Source organism: Rhinolophus sinicus, chromosome 13 (assembly GCF_057876585.1).
Source record: "Rhinolophus sinicus isolate RSI-liver-muscle chromosome 13, RSI-T2T, whole genome shotgun sequence".
Taxonomy (NCBI): Eukaryota; Metazoa; Chordata; class Mammalia; order Chiroptera; family Rhinolophidae; genus Rhinolophus; species Rhinolophus sinicus.
Window position 1 is genome coordinate 18,420,878 of NC_142513.1, and position 15,084 is coordinate 18,435,961.

The 15,084-nt window shown below is 44.9% G+C and overlaps 1 protein-coding gene across 4 annotated transcripts in view; it reads right to left on the reverse strand.

The window, feature by feature from the left end:
• The window catches only part of SRC (SRC proto-oncogene, non-receptor tyrosine kinase), a 52,509-nt gene that overhangs the window by 21,082 nt on the left and 16,343 nt on the right, over window positions 1-15,084 (reverse strand). For 3 of the 4 annotated variants that reach the window (XM_074317270.2, XM_074317269.2, XM_074317267.2), the window contains exons 2-3: window positions 11,735-11,801; window positions 410-576 (exon numbers count right to left, since the gene is read on the reverse strand). The gene's annotated coding sequence lies outside the window, so the exon portion shown is untranslated. The remainder of the gene's footprint in view (window positions 1-409; window positions 577-11,734; window positions 11,802-15,084) is intronic. The other variant, XM_074317268.2, reaches the window with a different exon arrangement.

The following is a 15,084-nucleotide window of genomic DNA, read 5'->3' on the forward strand; positions in this document are numbered from 1 at the left end:
CTGGTTTAACTCCCCCTGACGTTTGTGCTGCTCCTTGATAACATGTGGCCCAGTTTTTATTTTTATTTTGTGTAATTACACGATTATTGCCATGGGCTTTTGTCTGGGTGTGCTCCCAGTACCTAGAACATGGTGTGGCAAACAGTAGGTACTCAATAAACAGCTGAATGAATGAGTGACTAAGAGATTAAGAGATTTCTGAGCCAGACATCTGGGAGGTCTAAAGAAAGGGAAACACAGGGAAAACCAAGTTGAAAACTCCCCGGTGAGGCCCATGGTGCTGCCACCCCCTTTTGCCTCCCACTTCCCCATCCTCAGGTCCCCTGAGCCTGGCCAAGGTCTCCCCACCCATCATGGCTGCCTCTCCCAGCTCCCTCATCTTGGCAGCCCTGATGGTTCATCACCTTACCTATGGAAGGCAGGGGCTGTCCCAGAGGACCTGGGAAGCAGCCTGGGGTCCCAGCACGCACACCAGGGGTAGAGTCAGGGGTCTTGAACTAGAGGACCTGCTCCACCTCTTCCTGCTGTGTGACCCTAGGCAAGTCACTTCCCCTCTCTGGGCCTCAGCATCCTCATCTGCAAAACAGAGATAAAGCAGACTTCTCAAGGCTGTTGTGAGGATATGATTATAAAGAAAAATCATGGCTCTGACTTTTGGGTCACCATTTATCAGGCTCTGACTCTAGCAGGCCCGATGCTCAGAACTTCCCAGACCTTCACCCCTCCCAAAGCGTTTTGAGTGAGAGCAAGGACAGGTGGGGCATGGCAGTTAAGGGTGGGCTCTGAAGCCAGACTCCCCAGCTCAAATCCAAGCTCTACCCCTAAGCAGCTATGTGACTTCAGGCAAGAGACTTAACCTCTCTGTGCCACATTTCTTCATCTGGGAATGATGGGGTCACTGTGATAACTGAACGAGGTAAGGATGAATGCCGGGAACACAGCAGGTCACCCTGCCACATCATCTATTACTGATCTTGTGTGACTCTGGACACACCGGGCAAGGTGGGCACTGCTTGTTCTCCAGGGGATGCTGTAGACCCTGGAATCAGTCCAGAATTTCCTCTGGGAACCCATGGATAGGGAAGAGTCTCCTTGACAGGTTGGGGCCTGAGGCAAGACTGTTAGCCCTGAGCTCGGAGCCCAGCTCTGTGACCCCGCTCCCTAGGTGAACCTCAGCCAGTCCCTGCACCCTGTGGGCCTCAGGCTGCTCGGCTACACAATGGGGGTGTGGCGTGCATGCTCCCTGGGGACCATCCAGCTCAGAGAATGTGGGGCTGGGGAGGCCCTGGGGAGACCTGCTCAATAGCCCAAAGCATTACTGGGGCCTCCTGAGGGACAGGCCAATGGGCCTGAGGACAGGGAAGGCCAATTTCTATGGCAACCCAATCCACTGAGGTCACGATTCCCACGAGCACTCATACACTTGGTGTCCCGTCGGACCTACTGACCTGGTTACCCACAGCCCCAGGCTTGACGGAGGCTGAGCCCCAACCACCATACCCCCTTACCCACTTGTTCCCTGGTACAACATTCATAGCAGCAAGCCCTCTGCTAGTCACTACAGGGGGACACAGAGATGAATTGGCCAGGTCCTGTCTCAGAAGGAGCATGCTTTAATAGGGGACTTGTTTGTAGGACTTCAAGAGGAAATAAAAATTATAAAATTTTTAAAAATCTTAAAACGTTTTTAAATGAAGAACTTTCTAAGAGCCTGAACTTTCTTTACAAAGACCTAAATGATGAAGAGTGAGCTCCCTGTCGCAGGAGGAGAACCAAAGTAGCTCAGCTGGGAGAGCACTAAACCAACAGACCCCAAAAACCTCTGGCCCTACCCCGGGTCCTGGTAGAAGAGCACAATACCCCAGACAAGGATAAAAAATGTGGAACCTACCCACCACAATCAGGAAAACATTCACTGAACCAAATAAAGGAGCAGTGTTAAAAAAAAAAAAAAAAAGTGAGCTCTCTGTCACTGGAGGTAACCAAGGACAAGAGAAAGGGTACATAGCTGGTGTGCCATGGAGTAAGAGGGAGAGCCAGGGCTGAACCTTGAAGGCCCTCCCAGCACCAAGAGGAGGCATGTGTCCTCTTGGGAAGGGGAAAGGGAAAAAAAGACAGCTCTTGACCCCTAAGCTTTTACACTAACAAAGAAGACCACTGCCCACTGGGGCACTCAGAAAAAGTGTAAGAGAGCCTTCAAGACCAGGCAAAGGTGGCCCAGGGCCGCTGATTGCAATGTCTGCTGGTTTGTAGAGTTTGGGGGTGTTTTTTGGTCCTTGTGGTTGATTCTAATTATACAAGTAATACGTGTTTGTGGTGAGGCAGGCAAGATGAGGTTAAGAGACAGAGTCCTGCAGCAGACTACCTGTGCTTGAATCCCAGCCCTACCACCCTGGTGTGGGACTCTGTGCCTCAGTTTCCTCCTCTGTCAATTGGGGATAACCACAATACCACATCACAGGGTTGCTGGGAGAATCAGTGAGGAAAGTGCGTGGAACACACTTAGGACCATGAGGTACATTGTCAATCCTGCCTCTAGAAGACAAGCACCAGGTCACGGTGCTGTGTTTCCTTCTGGCATCACAGAAATGTAGGAATAACCTTGGATCTGTCTAGTGCCCTGGACTGTAAGCTCCCTGAGGGCAGGACTGGCTCGAATCCATCTCCATAGCCCAGTGACCAGGTCAGGCCGGGCACCTACAGGGTGCTCTGGAAATATTTACAGAATAGACAAAAGACTAAATGAGCATAGACATTTGATTTGCACCCTGTTTTGTTCCTACCACGTTGTGTTGTAGAGACCAAGTGTCATTCTGTGATGTCAAACACTCCAGAGCCCTAGACTTTGTACTGGGCCCTGCTCTATTTACTGACTCATCAAACCCCCATGATGAGCTAGGAGGTAGATACTAATAGTGTCTCTATTTTATTCATGAGGAAACTGAGGCACAGAGAGCTTGAGGAATGTGCCTGAGGTCACACAGCAAGGCTGAGAATGAAAAGAAGTGGGGACAAGGAACCACATCAGGCAGGCAGGAATTAGGGGCTGCTCATGGGGCCCAGCGGAGGAACTCATGGGCCCACCTCCTGCCCTCAGAGCGTCTCTCTCTCAGGGAACTGCGATGCCCTTTGTGGATGGGGCCTGAGAAGATAAGGCCACCCAGCTGCATTCCTAGAGAAAGCCTGAAGTTTCAGGCTTCAACAAAGAGTACATTTAGGGTGGGGTCTAGTCCCTGCAGGGCTGCCACCAGGTTGTGACACTGGGACAGACTGCCCTCCCAGGCCTCCGTCTCCTTCCTAGAGGCAGGACCCTGTCTCGGCCCACACGCCAAGTCACCATGAGTTGCCCATTTGACAATGGCCAACCTGCCACATCTCTTCCGCCACTTGCACACTCCGAGGCAGAGATAGATCCTGGAGGTCTATGGGGAAGTGGTGGGGGCTCCATACTGGGGGTGCCTGAGGTTCCCAGAGGAAGGTGGCCCCTTTCCTCTGAGGAGCCGCTCCTGACCACAGGCTCCGGACAGAGGGCCTACACTATTGCTACCCGTGAGAGGTGCCAGGATGCAGCCCGACGGCACTTCCTCCACAGTGGTCCCCCTCGGTGCCCCCAGCGCTTCATGCTCAGTGGGTCCCAACCTGCCCTGGCACCTCCCCCTAAGACTGTCCCCCATCCCATGTTACAGTCTCAGGGCTGGTTCTCCCATCTTCCCCCCTCCCCAATCTTCTTCCAGTGCATCCTCCCCTCACCCTATCTCCATTCCCTCAGGCCAGGCCCCTGTCATCCTGGCCTGGGTGCAGCAGGGATGGTCCCTCCAGTGTACCCTCCTCCCAGCAGAGGCATCTCTGTAAACCACACAGACAACAGGGGGTTCCTCTGCTCAACACTGTCCATGGAAAACCGGAAATGATCGAAGTGTTCATCACACGGGGACAGGACAAACAAATGATGGTCCATTCATCAAGTGGACAGCCGTACAGCTAATCAAACAGAACAAGAGCTCCATGTGGCCTGAGATGCTCATGAAACACTGATAAGTGAAAAGAGGAACATGGCAGCATAGAATGTCCTCTAGGCTTCTCGAGACCTCAGTTTCCTCATCTGGAAAATGGGGGCAATAATGCTGCCTACCAAAGAGTCAGTGGGAGGATTAAATGAAACAATGCAAGCAATGGGATTAGTATGGTTCCTGGCACATCGTACATATGAACTACAATTATTTCTGTAAAGAAAACTCACATGTATATGTGTATGTGCACCAGTGTACACACATGTGCTATACAGGTTGAGAGAAAGTTCTAGAAGGATTCCAAATTCCTCCTCACAATGTTTCACCCAAAAAGTGTGTAATAGGGAGAGAAAAATCCCTTTTTTAATTTACATGCTGCATCTTTAGACATTTAGAAGTTATTTTGTCATGATGTTTTTCAATGAAACTTTAAAAAAAACATTCAAGAGCTTCCCATGATTTCCTTCTGAATGAGGCCTAAGCCCCTCATCTGGGTCCACTCAGCCCTGCAGAATTGGTGTCGATGCTCTGTCCCATGGCTTCCCTACAGAGGGCTCCACACTTGCTCTCACCTCCTGGCCTTTACATAGGCTGTGCCCCTCCTCCAGGTACACAGACGTTTACAACATGCAGAAGAGTCCCGAAAAGACTGTTGTTCGGTCATGACATATCCACTCTTTCCTTCTCGACTCTGAAGAACGTCACCTCCACCTCTTCTTAGGGTAGAGGGGAGGCCAGGAGCTTAGGAGTCGAGAGTGAGGACTCTAGACATCCTGGTTCAAATCCTGGCTCTACTACTCATTAGCTAAATCTTCTTGGGCAAGTCTCTTCACCTCTCAGTTATCTTTAAAATGGGGATAATAATAAACCTAACATATGAGGATTAAGTGAGAGTCATGTGCCAGGCACAGAATAAGTACTCAATAAACAGCACACAATATTATTTGCTGTTGTTATTATCATCACAGGCAATAAGAGGAGCAATGCAAGAAAAGCAGGAGTTACATGGCAGGGCCTTGAATGCCAAGCACAGAGCTGAGAACTTTACACGCAGTTGATATTCAATTGCCCTCACAGCACAATGAAATAGGGACTATAACTGTACCCACTTTATAGACGGGACTAAGGTTCAGAGAAGTCAGAGCTTTGCCTGAGGCCACACAGCAAGTGAGTACAGCAGAGCTGGGATGCTTGAGGTTCAGGAGAGTGGCATCAGGACACACCTCTGATGACCCACCCATTGTGCTGACAGCTCCCACTGTCCCAGGCACCTCCACCACTCCACTAACCTCTGACACCACAATCTGTATCTCTGGACTCTCCAGGGAAGAAGAGGCATCATGGAGGAGTCAAAAATACAGGCCTGGAGCCAGAATGCCAGGTTCAAATGCCAGCTTGCCACTTCCTAGCCATGTAGCCTCAAGGGGACCTCAGTTTACCCCTTATCAAAAAATGGGAATCAGTATAATTGTTCCTAGGTAATTGCGCATGTTGTAGGGAAAACATGAGGTAATACTTATAAAGTGCCTGGTACATAGGAAGTACTCAATAAATATTAGCTATTATCTTCATTACGTGGATGGCTTTTTTCAGACCCTTGCTCTCTTTTCTAATAACTCTTACAATTAGGTGAAGGCTTTCAAAATTCATGCTAGGTGCCAAGTCCTGTGCACAGCCTTGGAGGGATTGTCTGGCAGATTTGATTAGGAGCCCAAGCCTACAAAGGCCACTTCCCAGGGAAAGAGTCAGAAGAGATAAGCATGTCCACTAGCTAACCTTGCTCTAAGACACTTGCCAATGCAATGAGCTAAGAAAAAGAAATGGAAGGAATAAAATGGAATTAGAAAAGAAAAGACGAGTATCATTGTCTACAGATGTTATCAATGTAGATCTGGGAAATCTAAGAGAATCTGCTGCAAAACAATTGAACAAAAGTAAATTAAGGAAAATGGAAGGAAATTAAAAGGTAATATCCAAAAATCAACAATGTATATATATACCAACAACAATCAGAAAACAAAATTAAAGAAATCCTAGTATTATAAAAATATCAATTCTTCCTAAATAATTCTAAAAATTGAAAGGATCCCAATAAAAACCCCAATAGGATTTTTTTTAAAAAACTAGGCAATTCGATTTTTAAAATTTATAAGTAAATGTATATAAGTAGTCAGGAAAATCCTAAAAGGAAGAGTAATGAAAGGGAAATAGTCCAACCAGATAGTAAAAATTACTGTAAAATCACAGTAGTTAAAACTGTGTGATATCAGCACAATAACAGACAAATCAATGGAACAAAACAGAGGGTCCAAAAATTATCTCCAAACATACGGGAATTTAACATATAATGCAAGTGGCATTTCATACCACTGAGAAAAAAGATAGAGTACTTTTAAGATAAGTGTTGGGACCAATAATCTGCCATCAGGAAACAAAGTTGGATCTCGATCTCAATCCTTATGCCTATAAATTCCAGATCAATCAGATTTAAATCACACAAAAATAAAACTATAAAGTTCGAAAAGGGGAAGGGGAGAATAAATTTTCAAATCTCAGAATGAGAAAAGCATTTCTAAACATGGCACAAAACCTAAGAATCATTCTTAAAATAATAAATCAATCCACATAAAAATCTAAAATGTCTGCATAGCTCAATAAACATCATAATCAAATTCAAAAGACAAACAACAAACTAAGAAAAATATCTGTAATTCATATGATGAACAAAAGTTTTTTTTCCCTTAATAGAATGAGCTCCCACAAAATAAGAAAAATAACCAGTTTACAGCAAACCAAATAGTTCTTTGACAAGATGCTCAACCACACTTATAAGATTAATGCACAGTGAAACTACACAAACTACCCAACTACAGCAGGCTACACACTCTTCTCAAGTGCACATGGAACTTTCTCCAAGATAGACCATGCTAACCCCCAAACAAGCATCAATAAATTTAAAAGGAGTGAAATCAAAATATGTTTCAGACCACAGTGGCATGAATTAAGAAATCAATAACAGAAAGAAATTTGGGAAATTACAAATATGTGAAAATTAATATACTCCTCAATAACCAATGAGTCAAAGAAGAAATCACCAAAAAGAGTAGAAAATACTTTGAGATGAATGAAAATGAAGACACAACATATCAAAATGTATGGGATGCAGTAAAGGAGAACTTAAAGGGAAATTTATAGCTGTAAATGCCTATACTAAAAAAGAAGAAAGATCTCAAATCAATAACCTAGCCTTCCATCTTAAGATATTGGCAAACGAAGAGCAAACCAACCCTAAAGCAAGAAAAGGGAAGGAAATAAAGATTAAAGCACAAATCAATGAAGCAGAAAATAAAAAACAATAAAATCAACAAAACCAAAAGTTAGTTTTTTGAAAAGATCAACAAAATTGACACATCGTTAGCAAGACTGACCAAGAGAAAAAGAGAGAAGATTCAAACAACTAAAATCAGAAATGAAAGACAGGATAGTACTACCAACCTTACAGAAATAAAGACAATAAGAGAATGCTATGAACAATGCATGCCAGCAAATTAGATAACCTGGATGAAATAAATAAATTCCTAGAAAAACACAAACTACCGAAACTAAGAAATAGAAAATCTGAATAAAGTTAAACAAAAGATTGAATTAGTAATTTTAAAAGTTCTCACAAAGAAAAATCCAGGCCCGATGCCTTCACTGGAGAGTTCTACTAAACATTTAAAGAAGAATTAATACCAATTCTTGACTAGGGAACACTTTTCAACTCGTTCCATAAAGCTAATATTACCCTAATAACCAAACCAAACAAAGACATCATAAGAAAACTATAGACAGCTATCTCTTAGGAATATATGATGTAAAAATCTCCAGTGAAATACTAGCCAACTGGATCCAGCAACATATAAAAAGAACTATACATCATGACCAAGTGACATTGGCCCCAAGAAAACAAGATTGGTTTAACTTTTGAAAATTAATTAACGTAATGTATCATACCAATAGAATAAAGGCCAAAAAACACATTAATAATCTCAATAGTTGCAAAAAAAAAAGTATTTGACAACTACTACCCAACTACAACAGTGAAATGGAAGGAAACACCCTTTCATAACAAAAACACTCAACAAACTAGAAATGATGGGAATTTCTTCAACCTGATAACAGGCATCTTATCTAACATCATACTCAATGATGAAAGACTGAATACTTTCCCTGAAGATGTGGAACAAGACAAGGATGGCCACTCTCACTTTTATTCAACACTGTACCGGAGGTTCCAGCCAGGGCAATAAAGGGAGATGAAATAAAAGGCACCTAGAATGGAAAGAAAAAAGTAACACCATCTCTATTTGCAGATGATATGATCTTGCATATAGAAATTCATAGAGAGTCCACTAAAAAATTTATTAGAACTAATAAACAAGTTCAGCAAGGTTGCAAGTTACAAGAGCAATATATAAAAATAAATTGTATTTCTATATAGTAGCAACGAACAATCCAAAAATAAAATTAAGACAACAATTTACAACATCAAAGTAATACTTGAGACTAAGGTTAACAAAAAAGTGCAAACCTTAAACTCTAAAAATGACAAAAATTGTTGAAAGAAATTAATCTAAACAAATGGAAAGACATCCCATGTTCATGGATTGGAAGACTAAGCATTGTTAAGATGGCAATACTCCTCAAATTAACCTACAGATTCAACACAATCCTTATCAAAATCCCAGCTAGGTTTTTTGCAAAAATTGACAAACTGATCCTAAAATTCATATGGAATGTCAAGGGACTCAGAACAGCCCAAACAATCTTGAATAAGAAAAACAAAGTTTGAGGGCTCACACGTTTCAATTTCAAAACTTGCTACAAAGCTCCAGTAATCAAGACTGTGTGGTACTGGTACGAGGAGAGACATATAAATCAAAGGGACAGAACTGAGAGTCCAGAAATAAACCCTTACATTTATAGTCAGTTTATTTTCAACAAGGGTGCCAAAACCATTCAATAGAGAAAGAAAAGTCTTTTCAACAAATGGTACAGGAACAACTGGATATACACAAGCAAAACAAGGAAGCTGGACATCTTTCTCACATCCTACACAAAAATTAACTCAAAATGGATCACAAACAAGGTAAAACTTTAAAAATTCTTTGGTGGCTCAGCTGGTTAGAGCATGAGCTCTGAACAACAGGGTTGCCAGTTCAATTCCCACATGGGATGGTGGGCTGCACCCCCTGCAACTAAAGATTGAAAACGGCAACTGGACTTGGAGCTGAGCTGTGCCCTCCACAACTAGATTGAAGGACAACGACTTGGGCCCTGGAGAAACACACTGTCTCCCAATATTCCCCAATAAAATTAAAAAAAAAAATTCTTATAAGAACATCTAAGTATAAATTTCATGACCTTGGATCACAATGGTTTAGATATGACACCTAGAACACAAGCAATGAAAGAAAAAATAAAGTGGACTTCATCAACATTTAAAACTTCTGTGTTCCAAAGGACATCATCAAGAGAATGGGAGAAAATGTTTGATAAATGGCTTGTATCCAGATATATCACATATATCTGACAAATGGCTTGTATCCAGAGTATATAAGGAATTCTTACAACTCAGCAACAAAAGGACAAACGACCCAATTTAAAAATGGGCAAAGGATGTGAATAGACATTTCTCCAGAGAAGATATACCAATGGCCAATAACTGCATTAGTCATTAGGGGAATGCCAATCAAAACCACAATGAGATTCACACCCACTAGGATGACTACAATTAAGATGGATGACAACAAGTTGTTGGCAAGGATGTAGAAAAACTGAAAACGCCATACATTGCCGGTAGGAATGTAAAATCGTATAGCTGTTTTGGAAAACAGTTTGGCATTTCCTTAAAAATTGAAACACAGAGTTACCATATGGTCCAGAAGTTCCACTCCTAGGTATATACCCAAGAGAAAAGAAAACATATATCCACATAAAAACTTCTACATGAACGTTCATAGCAGCATTATTCAAACTAGCCAAAAAGTGGAAACAACCGTATGTCCATCAATCGATGAATGGGTAAATAAAATGTGATATAGCCATATAATAGAATACTATTTAGCAAGAAACAGAGATGATGAACCTTGAAAACATTATGCCAAATGAAAGAAGCCAGGAACAAGACCATACATTGTATGATTCCATCGGTATGAAATGTCCAGAACAGGCAAATCTATAGAAACAGAAAGTAGATTACTTGTTGCCTGGAGTTGGGGAAAGAAGGTTTGAAGGGAAGTGGAGAGTGACTAATGCGTACACAGTTTTGTTTTGTCGTTTTTTTGTGGGGTGGGGGATGGTAATACATGTTCTAAAATTGATTGTGGTGATGATTTGCAAAACTCTGTGAATATAGTAAAAATTGTTCAACTGTACACTTTAAATGGGTGAATTGTATGATATATACGAGGTGTGATCAAAAGACGAATGTTTAAATTTTAAAAATCTATTACAGTAAAAGACACATTGCCATTAATCCCCCGCAGTATACTCCCCCTCGCTTCAAACACACTTATCCCATCGTTCTTGCCACTTTCTGAAGCAGTTCTGGAAGTCCTCTTTCGTGAGTGTCTTTAGTTGCGCTGTCATGGCTGCCTCAATGTCCTGAATTGATTCAAAATGTTTACCTTTCATGGTCATTTTGACTTTGGGGAAGAGCCAGAAGTCACACATTGCCAGATTCAGTGAACAAGGTGAATGAGGACACACCGGATGTTTTTATTTGACAGAAATTTCCATGTACCAGAAGTGATGTGTGACACGGAGCGTTGTCGTGATGGAGGGTGAAGTAAAGACACTCATGAAAGAGGACTTCCAGAACTGCTTCAGAAAGTGGCAAGAACGATGGGATAAGTGTGTGTGAAGCGAGGGGGGAGTATTTTGAGGGGGATTAATGGCAATGTGTCTTTTACTGTAATAAATTTTTTTATTTAAACATTCACCATATCTTTGATCACACCTTGTATGTTATATCTCAATAAAGCTGTGCTATTAAAAAAAAAAAACAACTACACCAAAGGCCACTATTCATCTATTAGATTAGCAAAGATCCCAAAATTCTATATAACCTGTGTTGGAGAGAGTAAGGAGGAAAACCAGAGGGTGTGGTGTGAGGGTACATTAGCGCAACCCACCCTGAAAGACAATCTGGCAATATCTGTCACAATTACAATAGCACACACTCTACGACCCTGCAATTTGGGATTAATTCCACGAGTATCCTCACACAAGAACACTGCACATAGGATTGAGTATACATCGTGGAATTGTCTGTAGTAAGCAAAGACTGGGAACAGGCAGAGTATTCTTCGCTGATTAAATATAAATAAAGCATGGTCTCCATCCACACAGTGAATACTATGCAACCCTGAAGAAAAAGAAAGAAACAGCACAAAATGATCTCCAAGGTACGTCGTCAAGGGAAAACAGTCAGGTGGAGAACAGGGTATACCATGTGCTACCATTTTATTTTTTAATTTTTCCAACACACATGCTTATATATACCTGGATCTCCCTAGAAGGACACACCAGAAACACCTCCCAGGAGTTGCCTCTGGCAAGGAGACCTGGGTGCAAGAGAGGCTTCCGTTTCCCTGCTTTCTTTATACTGTTCGAATAATTTTTTACCATGTGTATGTTAATGCTTTCTCTTTCCTTTTAAAGAAAAAATACAGGCTTACCTGGTTTCAAATCCTGGCTCACTCTCTCATAGCTGGGCAAGTCACTTCACTTCTCTGAGCCTGAGTTCTGTAAAGGGAAGGATAATAATAATATCTACTTTGTAAAGTTGTTGTGGAGGATCAAATAAGACAATGCATGTACAGGACTCTCCACTATGCCTGACTCCTAGCAAGTGCATGGTCCTCGCTGGGTATTAATATATTACTATGCACACCAAGGTAGACTGCAACAGGGGCCACCCAAGAGCCTCGGACCAAGTGTTCAGAGCACCAGCAATCCCCTCCAACTGGGGGAAACTGGGAAAGGCTTCCTGGGAGAGGCAGCATGTGAAAAGGGCTTCAACAAGAAGGAGTTCCACAAGGAGAGAAGGCCCAGAAGTAGGAATGCCCTGGGGATTCACTCAATCACCATGCATTGTTTAACTCTGCAACAAAGCTTAGCTGAGCACCTACTATGTGCCAGGCATTGCAATGGGAAAGCCAGACAAAAGCCAAAGTGGCTGGACCAGCCAAGGGAGAAATTACCAGCAGTGCAGTGACGGGGACCCTGAGGGGCCGAGCCTCACCCGGCCCGAGTGCCCACAGAGCAGACCAGGGAAAGAGCTCAGAGAGGGAGAGAAGCTGCCGAAGGTCACACAACAGGTTCTCAACTTCTGCAAACAGCTCTGCTCTCTTCTCATCACACAGGCCTGGAGAAGAGAAAGCCCACAGCGGCCCTCCTGATGGGCATTCAGCAGAAGGTGGACACAGAAGCTACCTAAACTGTGGACCCCACAAAGAGGATGGACAACTGATTCTCAGATGATAATGGCTAGTTGATGGGTATGGAATCCTGTGTGCCAGACACCACGCTAAAAAGTACACTACATGCGTGAGCCCACTGCAATCCTATATGGTCAACCCCATTTTGCAGATGAGGAATCGGAAACACAGAGAGGTCAAGTTGCTTGCCTAAGGTCACACAGCTCATAAGAGACAGCATCCACACGTAGACTCGGATTGTCTGGGTTCCTCAGCCTTGTACCCCAGGGCCCATCCCCCAAGAGAGCCACTGGCAGGGCCTATATCAGCAATCACACCCCCTCTCAGAAGGGCCCAAGGTGGAAGCTGTTCTCAGCCAGTCCAGGAATGTCTCCTGATAACAGTGGCCCAACCGGGAAGAGTGGGTGGTAGAGATTGTGGTAGGAATGTGTGGGGATGAAGGAGGGAGGAGGAAGTAGGGAGGGCATAGCCCACTGGCAGCCACCCATCCTGTCTCTGAAGAGAGGAGAGCAGAAAGGCCCCACCAGGCACCTGCCCAAACCAAGTGGGATATAGCATTGTGTTTAGGGGGGACCCTGCGGAGGCCCATGGAAGACTCTGGACAAGTCGACCAAAGCCTCCTTCAGTACCATGGAGATATCCATAGTTATCCCCAGGCAGTTGAAAAAGCCAATGAGCTAATCCATGCCAAGCCCTGGGCACACAGGCCATGCTTGATAAAGAGGCCCTTACTGTTGCTGCTAATATTATTATTTCCCTGTTCTCACGAGGACCCTGCTACATGGGGACGATCAGCCCCATCTTTCAAAGGAGGGGACAGAGAGAGGCTCAGAGAAGCCAAGTTAGGTGCCAATGCCAAAATCCAAGACAGCAGAGGGCCAGCTGGGGATCTTAGCTCTCCTAGCCCCAGGCCACTATCAGGTCCTCTCCCCAAGGCCACTGGTCCCAGCAGGGCTCTTGCTGGGAGTCCTTACACCAGGAACTATGCAGGGTCCCTTGGCTAGTCTGTTTTCCAGAAGGGGAAGAAATGGAGGCCAGAACAGGGAGAGAGGCTGGCCCAAGGCCACACAGCCCAAGAAGGACCACTCATGAAGTAACCACATAAACCCTCTGAACCTCCAACGCTGGGTACCCCACTTCCCTCCTCACCACAGCCCTGTGGGGCAGGTACCACCAGCCTGGCCCTGTCCACAGAGGAGGAAGCTGGAGTTGGAGCAGCACGGGAGACGGCACTGGCCCAATGCGCCCATTTCACAGATGGGGGCTATGTCCCTTTCCTGCCTCCCCTGTGGCCTCCCACACTGGAATGGAAGCTCCCCATAGGCAGGGACCTTCACCTGATTCCCTCTTTTTCCTTCAGACTCTCAAAAGAATTGCCTGTTCAACAGTGGTATTTTTCTACAGGTGACTTTTGACTATAGAAAGGACTCTTGCCTCAGAGTGGAAGAATATGAGTAATGACAGTAGTAATAGCTAATTATTTAGCGCCTACTGTGTGCCATTCTTATTATCCCATTTTACAGATGGGGAAACTGAAGCACAGACAGGTTAAATGATGTGATTAAAATCCCACCTCTTTGCAGCTAAGTGATAAGTCCCTCCCACTCTGAGCTTCTCCTTAAAGGGGGGGCTGCCACCCAGGGCCACTGAGAAGGGCCCAAGGAAGAAGCCTTCAGCGGTGCTCTTCATGATAGGGTCCAGGGCCAACTCAGTCCCCTCCCCAGAACTCAGCATCGTCAGCTGCTCCAGTGCAGGCTGCTGGGTGGAATGGAGCATGCTGATGAGGGTGTGGAAACCTACACTTTTCCCCCTCACATCCTCCCACCTGGGGTTCATGCCACCTCTTCAATGCTCCATATCCCTGGAGCAAGCTGTAGCCAACTCATTTTACACATGAAGACATGGGAGTTCCAGAAAGCTGCCCCAGCCCAGAAGCGGAGACCAGGATGTCAACCCAGATTCCAGTGAAAGCAAAGCCCATCCCCTCTGCACTGCACCTGCAAGAAGACCCAGGAAGGGCAGCCCGGGAGGTGGGCACAGTGCATGCAAAGGCCCCGAGGCGGGAAGGTCAGATGTGCAGGAATTTCTCAAGTGAGAGGTCTAGACTGAGCGGGTCCCAGACTAACTGGGTCACTGCTCATCTTTGGCACAGGTGTGAGAAGGTCTGAGACGGGTGCCCAGCCGCAGGTCACACAGCAAGGCGGAGGCCAACCCTCGAATGAGGGTGTGGGCCCTGGGACTAAAGATAAGAATCTTGAAGCACCAGTCCCAAGAGTGCCGGGCTGAGATGTCGCTGGAAGAGGAGATGCTGGCCCTAAATGACCCCCAGACCAGGCAGGTCTCAGGGACCTGGGCAGGTACAACCTCGCCTGGCCTGAGGAGGGCTGGCCACGACATGGCTGAGTGGAAGGCCTCCATCAGAATCACGTGTGACCTTAGCTAAATCATGCCTCCTCTCGGGCCTCAGCAGCTGTACCTGGACAGAGGTCCTGGCCTGCCAAGGACTCCTTAGCAGACCCCCCAGTACCAGGGGATGACCACAGGGAACACTGAGGTGACAAGTTTTGCTCTCTCCTAGCCTCTCCAAG